Raw genomic sequence first — 16146 nt, 5'->3', positions numbered from 1 at the left:
ACAGTTGAAATGACTTGGTGCCATAATGAAAATGTTCAGGAAGAGAACTAACAAGGAGCTGAAAACTGAGTTTGTTTTAGGCACTGATTTTCAGCCCTAGCATGAGTATAGACAAATGTACAAATATTTCAAAGATATTACCAGTATTCTCATAATGTGATGGTCTAGATCCCATAAAGGAGATTGACATTGTGAAGGTTAAACTGCTTTCATTTTTAAAAAAATATAGAAGTCAATAGAAATTAGATAATTTTTGCAGGAAAATATTTGGCTGAAGGTAGCAAAACTTTTGTTTCTTTCAAACATCTGCATTGAAACCCGGATAGGTATTTCATGCCACTGCTTTTTTGTAATTTGAAATCTAGAGTTAACTTGGTTACGTCAGTCAATATGCTATCAACTCTGACATAGTGGAATTGATTAGTGAAGATCAATGCTTGTGAATTAGAATTAAAATTTCCCCTATTTTGTTATTATGGGGAAAGCGTGTCAGAGTCCAGAGGAAGTAACAGTAGGTATTATATGACACGGGACTTGACAAGATGGCTCGTGTGCCTCCTTTAAAATTGAACCATCGGAAGAGTTCATTGGACAAAGTTGTAGAGGCCTGTTTTTCTGAACTTGACACGATGACCTTATTCACCAGGGGTATGTGTCATCCCCAGAATGCTTATAAATGCATGTTATTACACTCTGATGATTAGATCAAGTTATGCATGTATACTTTTGTCTTTAGCTCAAAAAAATAAAAAGGTCACTCATTTTGGAAGGACATTTTGGAATCTCCATTGTAATTCACTATTTTCTTTGCAATTTCTGCCTAATGCAGTGACATCTTATTTTAACATGTGTCTTTTAACTATATGTCTGAAAATCATAAGCATGCATGGCACTAGCCTCTGAATAAATTTACATGAATAAAATTGTAATATGACTATATGTGGCCTTCAATCAGTAGCACTAATGAATGATGTTTATAAAGGAGAACTAATATTTTTAAGCGCCAAGCCATAGGGAACAGCAGCCAAAAGAAAGCCAAACTGTAAAGTCATGACAGAAACAGAAGCAGTCTGGGAACTATTACTTCGGCATTAACGTGTGGGAATAATTGCAAATGTTTTTGCTCAAATTTGAAAGGGTTCAGGAAGAGTTTTCTTTTTTAAGTTAGTAGTTTTCGCAGTAAAAAATATATTTAATTTTAAATAACATTTTAACAAGAATCTTGACAACCTGGTTAAATATCAAAGAATTAAACTAGGTATATACTAAATATGAGCAAAAGTAAACCTTATTTAAAGAGATGATTTCAAAGACGTCCATTTTCAAGCTGATTCTTCTTTCATTATTTAAAATTAGTAGAGAGACCGGAAACTGATTCTGGCTCACCTACTTTTCTCATTTAATTAGCAAGCATTTACCAAGTAGTTTCTATGTACTCGACACTGTCCTGGAGATTTTATGATGGCAGAATTTCAAGGAGCAACTTGCTTTTCTTGGTGTGCCTGCATTGCCTGAAAATGGAATTGTTAGGACAAAACTCTTAAGATGCCAACAGCTTTTCCTACGTGTTTAGTATAGATTACCATGACCTCCCATGTTGGAACTACCTTTCATCTTACACAAATTCAGTAGGACACATGGCTGTTTCAGGTTTCTATCTTGGTGGTAAACATGTTTCCAGGGGAGCCCAGTTACATGAGTGAGTACAATAAAGGAGGCTTTGATATCCAGTGGCGTTTCTACTAATATGATTTTACACATATAGCTCAAGTTAAGCCCTAGTTAGTCCCACTTTCCCTACCTTCGTAATTGAGAGCTGAATACAATGGGAAGAATATGTCCTCTGTAGAAAGTATACTTGCGTTTTGTGAAGCCAACGAGATTGATGTGATTTTTGTATGTTTTTTTTTCTTTTTTTATAATAAAGTTGTAAATATGCAACTTCCTATTCCAATTTTCTGTTAGAACAAATTTGGAATTTCAAGGTTGCTTGCTCTAGGGCATTGTTAGTCGGAGTAACTGAGAATAATCATGTTTGTTAGTTTATCTTTTTATTGAAGTATAGTTGATTTACAATATTGTGTTAGTTTCAAGTGTACAGCAAAGTGCTGCAGTTATTTTTTTCAGATTATATTCCATTGTAGGTTATCACAAGATATTGAATGTAATTCCCTGGGCTACAGAGTAAATTCTTGTTGCTTATCTATTTGATGTATAGTCGTTTGTATCTGTTAATCCCATACTCCTAATTTGTAACCATAAATTTGTTTTGGTAACAATGTTATGTTTACTCCCTTCGGTGACCATAAACTTGTTTTCTATGTCTGTGAGTCTGTGAGACTGTCATTTGAAGAGCATACAAATGTTAGAAACGTTAACAGAATCATCCCATCGTGTTCTTAAAAAAGGAACAACTAATGCATTACTAATTTATGTACCCAATAATAATATCAAGGTTCTGATGGATTCCAGAATTTTCACTTTATTTAGAATCATGTCCAGTGCTAGGTACACAGAATTAGTTCTTGTGCAGGCATTATTCTAAGAGCTTTTAATTTGTTATCTCCTTTTATCCTCACAATAGCACTATAAGGTTGGTATTATAGTTTCCAGAAAAGGAAACTAAGGCAATGGAGTATTAAGTGATCTGCTCAATGTCGCAAATCAGTAAGTGATCGAACCAAGATTTAAACAAAGGCTGCACAAAATGGAAACTTTACCTTTTTTTAAGTTCATTCAGAGCAGCATTTACCATTGGTAGATAAGCTTTCCCTTCATGAAAGAAAAACCAGAGTTTATATGCAGTCTATACATTCTGCCACACACTGAAGAGCAGAGGATGCGTGGATATTGGAAGGGACTCATTAATCAGACAGATGTGGTTTCAATAATTATGAAACCTCTTCATTAAGCACTGGCAGTAAGTCATTACAATATCTTCTCCAGCCTCTATGGCTATGATCAAGTGTAGAATATCTTCTCATTAGGATAATGGGGTTCAATAAAAGAGTGTTCCATCATTCCCCATAAGAGAACAGAGTGGAACATTTGACTAATGATAATCATTTAGTGATTCATTTTATCTTTTTCAGATCTTGTTCATTCATTATTGTACAAGGTTAATTCTTCATGCATTTAGATTTTGATCTTGACAAAATGCACTGGTCATAAAAGTTAACTTTGCAAGAGAAATTAGGACAGTTGAAATTAATGTTGGGGACATAATGAGTAGAAATAAGAAAAGTGTGTTTTGTTTTGTTTTGTTTTTAATTTGCTAGCCCAGAGAGCTCTTAATTAAAGCATGATCTATATATTTTAAATGAAGTTGTTGGGAAATTTTTGACGTATATTATTTTTTCTAATGATTTTTATGGCAAACATTATCAGAAGCAAATGAGAAATATCTGAGTTTTACATATATTCAGCAGTAATATAATCTATTACTGAGCTCACTCCTTTGTATCGCATGATTATCTGTGTAATAAAAAGCCATTAATAAATATATTATATAAATATATATAATAAAAGCCATTATAAGTATAGTAGATCCATCAGAAACTTGCAAAATATAGAAATGCAGCTCCCCCTTTGAATTTTTGCATGTAATATTACCAACCAAAGTTAACAATAATTAATGACTTTGTATATGTCTTTTCATTACTTTTCCCCTATGACAATATTTATTTTATAAAATTTTACCCACTGGTAATTATAGTTAACTCACAATCTTCTATCCTGGTTATTTCAACTGACCGTTATATCAACGGACTTTCCAGTCATATTCTTTATAATTTTAATGGCTCTACTATTTCATTAAGAAAATGAAATTATGTAATTCAGCTATATGCTTGTAGTTGATAATTGTATAATGGCAAATATTTTTGCTATTATAAATAACCATGCAACAAAAGGCTTTTGATACGATCTTTTTCCCCATATTTAGGATTTTATTTCTGCAGAAAATAATCCTCAGCAATGGATTTATTGAATCAAAGAGTATGAATATGTCTGAAGCTCCTGATATAGAGGTTCTGAATGCTTAGGGAGCATGGGTGATCCATCTGTGTAGCCTTGGCACCTGGCATGGCACCTAATGTGCTCATTACTTACATTTTAAAGGTGTTAAAACTTTTGAAATGGCATATATATGTGGCTGTTTTATCTGCATGGCTGTCGAATAATAGTCCTTTGTACCTGAATAGATTTTTATAGTTTTCACTGAACTTTCACACATATTATCTGATTTGAAGTGTATGACATGCAAGAAACACAAGGAAGAGAGTTTGATCATCACTTTTCAGAGGAAAAAAGTGAGCCTCAGAAAGGACATTGGCTAGAATTTAGTCTTCCTGCTTGGACCAGTAGTAGTTTCCTTATATTTGATCTCTATGTGTATTTATCCTTTTGAGAAAGGATTTGGAATAAGTTGACTGTCGTTGTCTTTTCCGTGAATAATTGTTTTTATTCTTTGGGGGAAAAATCCTATGCTTGTTAGAAGTATTTTTGTCTTTTTTTATAATGCAAAGTGCATATCACTCTTAACCACCATGAAAGTTTTCCAAGTGCTTAATGCAAAAATAATATTAACATTCTTTAAGACTTGGTTGATATTTTAAAAGAGAAATGAAAAGCAAAGAGCAAAATAACCCATTGAAATTTGTGTTAATATAAGTTGAGGGAATTTTTCTTCCTTTTTTTTTTAAAGTGAGCTATATGAGACTAGCGCTACAAAGTGATTCCCATAAATGTAGATTCTTAGAAAGTTGCCCTGGAAAGTTCTTACATAATGGCTTAAAATAAATATGAACTATTTTCTAGCTTTATAAATATAGGGAATTTGATTTAATTTTGATGGAACTGTTTATTTTTTCAAATTTAAATATATATTTGATAATATCTATCCAATATAAATGAGCATTAAATGACACAGTGGGTGAAACTGCCTGCGATAGAGCTGAAATAACACAATATACAAAAAACGTAGACGTTTTATTTCTTTTTTTCTTTTATTCTTTTTTAATAAAATTTTATTTTATTGGAGTATAGTTGATTTACAATGTTGTGTTAGTCAGTTATACATATACATATATCCAGTCTTTTTTTAAGATTCTTTTTCCATATAGGCCATTACAGAGTAATGAGTAGAGTTGCCTGTGCTATACAGCAGGTTCTTATTAGTTATCTATTTTAGATATAGTAGTGCATATATGTCAATCCCAATCTCCTGATTTATCCCTCCCCACCCTTACCTGCTAGTAACCATAAGTTTGTTTTCTACATCTGTGACTCTACTTCTGTTCTGTAAATAAAGCAGAATTTTATTCTGTTTTATTTCTTTCCTTCTGTTTTCTCCCTTTTTCTTTTTGTTTTTTTCTTAACCATATAAATTACCGTTCTGATTTCAGATGTGAGATTATTGAAACCCAGAGAGAAAAGTTGCTTGTTCAAGTCTGTACAGCTTTTAGGTATAATCGCTGGGATTTCAAACCCAATTTTGTTCACCTCAAACCGTAGTTCCTCTTACTAAACAGAAAGGCAATAAAAGGATGATGATAGGAAAAGGTGAAAGTTCAATTATTATGATTATACCAAGGTATGATTTTTTTATATCCTGTGTCACCTGTCACCAGTTTAGACTGCAAAATTTGCTAAGGATTTTAACTCGATATAATTAAAACATTTAGAATACAATGGAAACATTTTTAATGGAACTCTTTGACAATGACTCATGTAAAAGAGTAAACTTTTTGATTAAACGGAGATTAAATGGCTATCTATTAAGAAGATTGGCAAATTTCTGAACAGAAATAGGCAGGAGGTGAACTAGACAATTTCTAAGATATAAACAGTTTGTGACTCAGCTGTTTCTTAAATATTAATAGATCGACCTCTGGCCTGTGGTCTTTATACTTGATGCTCAGCAAGCCTACAATTCAGCCATTTGACTACAAATCACCTGTAGTTTGTTTCACAGCTGTTGAATCTCCTTTAATTTTTAAGATGTTCACCTGCTAAAGATAATATGTAGTGAGGGCATATAATATATCAGGTATTGTGAGAGGTTTCTTTCCCTCTCTACTCAATATCTACCTATCTAAAATATATAGATTTACAGGTATGTGCTATTTATAGATACATAATACACATATGTATGCTTTATATGTACATATATATATCTACAGGTACACACGTGTGTGTGCTTATGTGATTAAAATAAAATATATTCTCAAAAAAGAAATTATGAAAGTTTCTAATTATAGCTAGTATTTTTCTACAATTTTCCAGTGCACATATTGGTACATTCTTTTTAAGTCAAATCAGAATTCAGGAATAAAAAAATAGACCAGAGGAAGTCTCCTTATATGTCATCTGTGGTGCCGTTCATTTTAAAAGCACGTTATTGCTCTTTCATGTTATGATATATATTTTTTTAATTCCATGTAATTTAAAACACTATAGGAATGGCTTTCAACATTCTAGACGCAATTGTATAAAATTGAGACCAAAAAAGAAAAGTCAAAGTACATAGAAATCATGTTGAATTTCATCTCTTGTACATTACTAAAGCAACATAGATTCCTTAGAGAATATACAAGCAGAAATTGATTTCTTTTTACATGATCCTGGCAAATATTGTCTTGATACTCAAACCAGTTTCACCCATGTTTATCACTGAAAGTTTCCATCTTACACACATTTATTTGCCAGCTCTCCTTTCTCAGCCATCACCCTGCCATCTGGTGTTACTTTTAGATTTATCTATAACACTAAGCGGCGGTGGAAAGGGTGAGTAAGATATAGGGTGAAATTCCACGGAGACCCAGATGTTTGGAATCTTTATGAAAATGCCATCTACAAAATCTTTTTAAAATATATAAGCTTAATAATTTATTTTTAGGTTGTTATGTGAGAAAATATCAGCTGTGACTACGTTTATTCCTGATTTTTCGGTGGACACATAGATAAATTATTTACAGGCGGATCTAGTCCAAGACAAACTGGTGGTGTAGTAACTGGCTACCCTGCTTCCAGCCAAGACCTAAATTTTATGGTCCCTGCAGTTTAATGTCTCATATTGTCATGTTTTTCTTTTGTTTCTTTCCTCCCAACCACCCATGAAAGCTTGTATTCAAAGCCTTCTTTCTCGGGACCTGATAGCACCTTGCAATGGTATTTCTCCTAGAAACATTTTATTTTAGTAGGAATCAAATTCTTCAGGGAAACGGATAAAACCCTGGGACGAACAGATGTGTTAACATGGAGAGTTAAGCCTGCAATAAACAATAAAAGGAGCAAAGTAAGGTTAAAACATTTTGCCCCTTCCAGGAGAAAACAGGATGTCAATTAAATAATACCTTTTGATTTACCCTTCGTTGCAATTTTTTGCTGTCCTTGGAAATAAGAATAAAAACGCACATCAGCTGACTACCGTCTGTCTTGCACACACCCTGTCATGGCTTTTGTCTGAGAAAGAAAATTAAATGATGAAGGTTGTTAGTTGTTTTTTTTTTTCCTTTTTTACTGAATCTCCCTGACCACAGTAGTTATGCTGACCTTGACCAAATTACCTCCAGGTACTAGTACTATTGCTGTGCCATAGAGCCAAACAGTATTTCTGCAGGTCTTTTTTAGAATTCTTGGGCAAAATGTGTAGCAGATATAGGCAGGGGTTAGGAAAGAGATGCTGTTTATTCTGCTCCTGTAGTTTTGGATGGAAAAAATACTTTTTCGGTGATCTGTTTCTAAGAAGTGCAATTTTCGGGAAACCACACATCATATTCTCAAAATTATTTTCCTTTTTCTCCCTCAAAATTTATTCTAATCGTCTCAAAGTAAAGGATTATTCTCAAAAACAACAGCAAAAAATGCTGCAGCTCACATTAAATTTACTTCTACTCCAGGAGAAAACTACTTCAAATTTCACAAAGATAGTCCTTCCTCCATCATATCTGGATTATATAACCCAATTTATAGAAGGAAAAAACCCCAGAATACAATCTTCTGGAGTATTTTGGTGGGGGGGCGTTCTCCTGCAATGGTATTGGACTCAGCAGTTCTAGGGTTTGTGCTAGTTGGAGATGTAACTGGAGTTTGTGCCTGTAAACGCCACAAACTTCCCATCCTAAGAGATAGGAATAAACAGACATGTTTAATCATCCAGCAAACATGTGTCTAGCATTGGTGTTGTGTTCGGGACTTTGCTAGGCGTGAAAATTCAGCGATGAATCAGACACAGTAAAGAATGTCTGCAATCGACATGAAATTATATCCTGAACAAGGACAGACTGTAAGTGCACGTTTGAATATATGTGCTCTTTTAAATCCAGGAAAAATATTTTCTACATGACCAATGGTGGTACCAAAAAATAAATTGTTATTGGTGTACAGTGGCATTTGCAGATATTAGAAAACTCAAATCGAAAAGGGAACATTGCTCTGCCATGAATGCATGATGTTCATACTTCTCTTTGTAAATTGCTGTGTCACCTCCAGAATAACTTGCAAGTGCATTTTCATATGATGTTTCAAATAACACACACCAATAAGTGGAATTTCGAAAAATGTATAAACGTGCATGTTCTTTTGTTCTGAACGATAAGAAATAGGGAATGTCAAGTGATGAACTAACAGCAAACACAAAATTCGAATCTTTTTAGCTTAACTTGTGACACAGTCAGAAAACATAGTCAGAAATGTAACTGTGCAGAGTACCTCTGGAAACTGATTTATTGAAGCATTCAAATAATACAGTGCTATTTATAGGAGACTCTGTTATAGATATTCCTGCAGGTATTACAGAAGGAATTCTTGTCCTATGGGGTCTCCAATTCAGACAGGCTGCCCTGGTTTCATAACACAGGTTTATCTGCCATATGATGGTGGATTTCTTTAAAGAGAATATACTTAGTAAAGATTTAAAAATGATTATGAGTATGAATAGAAAGTGGGCAGCTAGCTGAAGGAATTCTCTAGACGTCTCTAGTTGACATGCATTTTTTTTCCAAGTTAAACATCAGTTGAAATTCTAGAGTCTAAGTGGATTTTCTACGAAAAAAAAAATAGGTGAAAGGAATATTGTGGTCTGCTCCATTGTTTACACAAAGGCAGGCAAGAGATAATGAAATATTTTCAACTACCTACAAAAACTAATTGTATATCTTTATATACCTAATAATGTCTCATGTTTTAATTAAGATAAATTCATCATGAGAAATATGAAAAATATCAAATAGTCAACTCCAGTGTTGTTTATTCAATTATATAAGTGAAAGAAACTAATATTCCTATGTGAGTTTAAAGTTTAAAAAGCATTTTCTTTTATATAATTTTGTGGAACTCTCCACTAATATAGTGATATGCTTGGTGATGTTATCTTCTAGACAAAATTAGTTGTTCTACCCCTATACACCCGTGTCACTTTCTTGTGACATTTATATCTCTATTACAGCACTGAACACTGTATGGTAGGTGTCTGTTCATGTTCTATCCTTTTCCGAGCTCTAAAATCCCATCCAGCAAGAGATATTTATTATCTGCATCACTTCCCCCTTCCCAAACTTCATCTGTAAATATAGGCTGCCTACTGATGCTTAACTTTATTAACTTTGATTTAACTACTATCTTACCTAAGCTAAAAGTGAGGCTCTAAGACATTAAGAGATGCAGCCAGGAACACATAATATTGGGAGGTAAACAAGGATGCGTTTCTAGGCATCCTTACTCTAAATCCCCAGCCTGTGCTTTTACTCTCCATCTCTCCCTATCCTTAGCCTACTTGAAATTATAGGGCTACAATATAAGGAATATTATAATAATGAATATAGAAGTATTTTAAAATAGCACTAAACTTTTGTGTAATATATATATTTGTTTATATGATGATTTTAAATAATCTTTATAAAACAAATGTTTAATACTATCAAAAATATTAATTTTACAGGACTACTCCCTAAATATAGATCCAGGTTTTTGACTTCTAGTTATTTCTAATCCACCCCGCCGTTCATCTACTTTCCATTTTAGAGTGTGGTTGAATAAAGTCATCATAAAGCAAAATTCCTTTCAATTGTGATGGTAAAACAAGACCAGCCACTTGTGCTAGGAAAGCAGGAGGAAATGAATGTCAAGTCTTGAAAATCTGGGGATGTTCAAATGAGCAGAGTTGGAGGCATATCTCAGGCTTTATTGACAAAGGAATGCAGTGTCATCTTCCATTGCTTACAATGACTCATTTAGATCACAATACGTGCTTCCAGCCCAGAGAGAGAAATACGGTGCAGAAGAATTTTCTTTCAGTGCTCTGCTATCAATTCATGCCAGCATTAAGAGATCTATATTGTAATTTTCTTGAAATACTTTGACTTTCTCTGTATAAACAAGAAATGATTAAGCAAACACCTTTTGGATAGTAAGGAACAGGGTAGCTCTTTAAGATTTTGTACTCTCATGAGCATTTTATGACATTAGAGAATCCGGGAATGTCTACCGTGAAAGGGACCCTGAGAATTTTATGTCCCATATTCCTTCTTTGTAGATGGAGAAACTGAGATTCACTGTGAATATGTGACTTGCTCAAGATAGTTGGAGGTTGAATAGGAATTAGAACTCAGGTTTTCTGAATTCTGGTTTGGAGGCCAACTTCTGTAAAAATGTAGGTGTGTTGGGAAAACAGTGTGATTGTTCCCATGAGACTGCAGCCATCTGTCCCTTGTGATGGTCATGAATATATATGTCTCATTTATTTTTCACTGCTATGGCTCTGCGTCTTATTTCAAAATGTAAAATCAGCAACTTTCGTCATCTCTCAGTAGCTGCGTGGACTTTACAGAATTCTGTGAATTGGGTTGTCTCCATTTCCTATTTATTTCTGATTGCATTGTTTTCTCAAGATGCATTTTTTTTTTCATCTGGAATTCATTCTCTGGGAACCTCCCTCTCTAAAGAAGCTTAAAAAGCAAGCAGTGTTTATTTTTTGGTAATTTTCCCTGTACTTTTACTCTGTAATTTCTCTATTTAGAAACCTTTGATTGTTCCCAGCTCCCTTCTGCAGCAGATTGAAAATTATCTGCTTAGTTTTCAAGGCTCAGTGCACTACTTTCAATCCCTGTTCTTTAGCATTTCCCCAAATGCACTTGGCATATTAATCCAACTTACTTTTTGTAACCTCTAATTAGTCTCATTCCTGGGCTTGCTTGTGGTTTCTCTTTCTTCCTCCCTGTGGAAAGTGTTAAGATTTCCTTTTAACTATTAAAAATTCCTAAGGTTGGAGGGCTTCTTTTCTCATGCCCAGGAGTGTGTGTAAAGAACCACAGAGATGGAAGAGCTTCTCCCAGGATTGGGTCTCAGCAGCCTAGCTGGATTCTGGTCCTTATTTGCCTATAGCTGGCTATCTTTTTGATCTTTCCTTCTTGACCTGAATTTTCTGGACTTGACTCCATCCTGTCCTTGCCTGTGTAAGACCAGAGTCATGCTTCAGACCCTGTCTGCTTGTCTCAGAAACCTCCTACTGGTGGCGCTCCTAGTGAAATAGCACCATCCATTGCTATTCATGGCTGGGAATGGTGGCAAAAATGATCCAGTCAATCTCCTTTTCTGAATTCCGTTCCATCTACATGTGTGTATTTGAAAATAATTATTTTGTTTCTGTTTTCTTTTCATTTGGTATGGGTTTTGCCTTTTATAGAAGCCTTCTGAAAAAACAATTTTGGTTAGAATTTAAACATTGTCCAAAAATATATATTGAAGCAAGTGACTTTCTTTGGAATAGAATACATTCCTGGGTATCAATACAGTATGTTTTCCCTTTTAGATTTGTCCCAAGTTCCCAGGACGTTTACTTAGTGGTGGCATACAAAACTCTTATACAGGGCTTCCCTGGTGGTGCAGTGGTTGAGAGTCCGCCTGCCGATGCAGGGGACACGGGTTCGTGCCCCGGTCCGGGAAGATCCCACGTGCCTCGGAGCGGCTGGGCCCGTGAGCCGTGGCCGCTGAGCCTGCGCGTCCGGAGCCTGTGCTCCGCAACGGGGGAGAGGCCACAACAGTGAGAGGCCCGCGTACCGCAAAAAAAGAAAGCAAAACAAACAAACAAACAAAACTCTTATACAAGGGCCTGGCTCTGAGAGGAAGGATCAGCAGTGACATTAAAAGGATTTCTTCCCAAACTAGGGAAATTTGCATGTGCTTAAAGCCAAAGACATTAGAAAGGACAAGATAAAAAAATGTTATAAGAAGAAAAAGAGGTGAGAGAAAAGTCCATCAGAAGTTGGAATGGACGGGCATTAGTGCACAACTGTTTACCGTTATGAGGAAAGGTACCAAGTTAGCAGAACACCAATTAAGGGAACTGTACTTGCTGGAGAAATCTTATTCAACAGCAAAGTATTTTGGTGAAGGAGACAAAGTCTTGCAATTTAATATGTAGATGTAAAATAAAGCACTGTATAGTTTTGTCTTAAAGAAGGCCAGTGAGAATCTGAAGGGTCTTAGGGAGGTTTTATAGGTGCTGTATTCTTGGCTTTCTGTTTCCTAGTTAAGTAAACTTTATTGTTTCAACAAATGAATTACAGAACCTTTGACCGATAATTTTAGTTAATAGCCTAACTTTTAACTAAAGTAAAGATATAATCTCAGCATATGCTCTTAAATGACTCAACTTCTTGTTTTAATACACAATTCAGGCAAATGAATCCAATAGCATATTTTATAGTCTTTACTTGATGAAAGACTCACACTACTGTCACGCACATAAGAAATCTCAGTAACTTTTGCCTCTCTTTTCTCTATTACTTCACACATCCTGTAAAACCAACTTCAGCCACCTTCCAAAATATCTTTTGCATCTTTCTCCTCTTATAAGGCCCCTGCCACTGGCTTCTGTTCACCTTCGTGCAACTTCTAATTTACAATGTACTATTCTGATTGTTTCCAGAACATACCTCCAAGTCTCCTTCATCCTGCTGCCAAAGTTTTCTTTCTTTTAAAATATAGATATGAGTGGATCATGTCACTACCCTATTAAGCAAACCATTTCAGTGGTTTCTCAAGGCCCACAGAATATAACCCACATTTATAGCATGGAATTCACTAGCCTGTGAAGTCTTGGATAAAAGAAACCTAGATTTAAACATAATAGGCACCTAATAAACATTTGTTGAGAGAATAATTGAGAACAAGCGAAACAGGAATGAACAAATGAGATTTTTCTACATGATTTGGCCTCGGCATCCTTATCCCGATCAACGCCTCTATGAATTCAATGACTGCTACCCTCTGTACCATCTGCCGTTCATTCATTCTGGACACCAGTCACTGTCCCATGTGCTGGGAACAGAGAAGTGAAGAAATCTATCGAGAACTTCATCCGTGAGGTTGAAGAACTCACGGTGGAGTCATCATTAAAAAATGAAAGGCACAGATGAGTACGCGAGTCCTATTCATCATAGTTGCTACAAAGGAAAGGAAGTAGGTTCTCTGAGAATGAATGGAGTCAGACTAAATGTAACTTAACGTATGGTAGAGTTGGAGAAGGTCTCTTCTCCTGTCATTTAAGATGTGATAAGTTATCCAAGAGAAAATTGGGAAAAGAGCGTGTTAGGCAGCTGCAATAAGTTGTTGAGGTTTTTTATTTGTTGGTTTTGTTTTATTTTCTTTTGTTTAAGATTCTGTTAGCTTGTGTCTCATTCCTCCTTAAAGACAGTAGGCGTTCCTATACTGAAGCCTTTCTGTGATACTGATTCCATTGCCCGGAATGTTCTTCTCTTTCATTTTCTATCTAATGAATTTTTTCTTATCCTCCCATGTTTTCATTTAATATTAAAACATCAAACTGTCCTTACCCCTGACAAAAACCTGTACATGGATGTTTCTAACAGCTTTTTCATATTGCTAAAACTTGTAAACAATCAAGATATCCTTCAGTAGGTAAATGGATAAAGAAACTGTGATCCATCCAGACAATGAAATATTCTTTAGCACTAAAAAGAAATGAGTTATTAAGCCATGAAAAGACATGGAGGAGAGTTAAACACATACTACCAAGTGAAAGAAGCCAATCTGAAAAGGCTACATGCCCTGTGATTCCAACTATATGACATTCTGGAAAAGGCAAAACGATAGAGACAGTAAAAAACAAAAAAAATCGGAGTCTGGGGGAGATGAATAGATGTAGCAAAGGGTATTTTTAGGGCAGTGAAATTATTCTGTGATGCTGCAATGATGTACGGATGTCATCATAATTTGTTCAAGCCCCCATTAAACGTATGACATGAAGAGTGAATCCTAAAATAAGCTATGGATTGGGGGAGATTATATAACGTGTTGATGTAGGTTCATCATTGGTAACAAATGTAACATTCTCGTGAGTGATGTTGACAATCGTGTTGGAATGCGGGTGTACGGGGAATCTCTGTGCCGCCCGCACGATTTTGTTGTAAACATAAAACTGCTGTAAAAATCGGTCTTATAAAAAGTACAGAGTGTTGGCTGAGCCGGTGTCCCGTGTCTGACGACTCCCCGTACTCCCTCTGTGGTGAAGACGGTGAAAACCGAGGCTGCTAGGGGAGCCCTCACTTACTCCAGGATGAGGGGCATGGTAGCAATTCTCATCGCTTTCATGAAACAGAGAAGGATGGGCCTGAACGACTTCATTCAGAAGATTGCCAGTGACTCCTATGCATGCAAACACCCTGAAGTTCAGTCCATTTGGAAAATCTCCCCACCTCAGGAGCCTGAGCTCATGAATGCCAAGCCTTTTCCTCCATCAAGCCCTTCTCAGCAAATTAACCTGGGCCCATCATCCAATCCTTATGCTAAACCCTCTGACTTTCACTTCTCGAAAGTGATCGGGAAGGGCAGTTTCGGAAAGGTTCTCCTGGCAAGACACAAAGCCGAAGAAGCATTCTATGCAGTCTAAGTTTTACAAAAGAAAGCGATCCCGAAAAAGAAGGAGGAAAAGCATATTATGTCAGGGCGGAATGTTCTCCCGAAGAACGTGAAACACCCTTTCCTGGTGGGCCTTCGCTTCTCTTTCCAGACGGCTGACAAACTGTACTTCGTCCTAGACTCCATTAACGGTGGAGCGCTGTTCTACCAGCTCCAGAGGGAGTGATGCTTCCTGGAACCACGGGCTCGGTTCCATGCTGCTGAAATAGCCAGTGCCTTGGGTTACCTGCGCTCTCTGAACATCGTTTATAGAGACTTAAAGCCAGAGAATATTTTGCTGGATTCACAGGGACACTTTGTCCTTCCTGACTTGGGACTCTGCAAGGAGAACTTTGAACACAATGCCACGACGTCCACCTTCTGCGGCACACCCGAGTATCTTGCACCTGAGGTGCTTCATAAGCAGCCTTATGATAGGACCGTGGACTGGTGGTGTCTGGGGGCCGTCTTATACGAGAGGCTGTATGGCCTGCCTCCCTTTTATAGCCGAAACACAGCTGAGAGGTACAACATTCTGAACAAACCCCTCCAGCTGAAGCCAAATATTACAAATTCTGCAGGACACGTCCTGGAGGGCCTCCTGCAGAAGGACAGGACAAAGAGGCTCGGTGCCAAGGATGACTTTATGGAGATTAAGAATCACGTCTTCTTCTCCCTAATTAACTGGGATGATCTCATTAATAAGAAGATTACTCCCCCTTCTAACCCAAATGTGAGTGGACCCAGCGGCCTGCGGCACTTTGATCCCGAGTTTACCGAAGAGCCGGTCCCCAACTCCATCGGTCGGTCGGTCGCCCGACTTTATCCTCCTCCCAGCCAGCGTCAAGGAAGCGGCCGAGGCCGTCCTGGGCTTTTCCTACGCACCTCCCGAGGACTCTTTCCTCTGAATGGTCTTAGGGTTGGTTGCGAAGGATTTTACGGGCGTTTTTGAAATGTTTTAGTTAGCCTTTTGGCAGAGCTGCCAGCTGACAGGCCATCTTAAAAGAGAATTTGCACATCCCTTGCACATCTTGGCAATCATATTGCACAGTTTGCTGGAAGCTTTTCGAAGAGCACATCCTCCTCAGTGAGCTCGTGAGGTTTTCCTTGTTCTTCCTTCCAATGTGGTGCTATCTCTGAAATGAGCAGTAGAGGGCCGCCCCAGACAGATGCAATGGTCTCATTCGAAGGACGCTGTTCTGAGAAGGAGCTTCTGAAGGTCTGTCT

At 36.6% G+C, this 16146-nt stretch overlaps 1 pseudogene; it reads left to right on the top strand.

Moving 5' to 3' along the window:
* Nucleotides 1-14539: 14539 nt before the first annotated feature.
* On the top strand, nt 14540-15827 carry LOC102986209 (serine/threonine-protein kinase Sgk1-like; annotated as a pseudogene).
* The last annotated feature ends 319 nt before the right edge of the window (nt 15828-16146 follow it).

Source organism: Physeter macrocephalus, chromosome 5 (genome assembly GCF_002837175.3).
Source record: "Physeter macrocephalus isolate SW-GA chromosome 5, ASM283717v5, whole genome shotgun sequence".
Taxonomy (NCBI): Eukaryota; Metazoa; Chordata; class Mammalia; order Artiodactyla; family Physeteridae; genus Physeter; species Physeter macrocephalus.
Note: the sequence above shows the minus strand (reverse complement) of the source record. Positions and strands in the feature narration are given on the sequence as shown.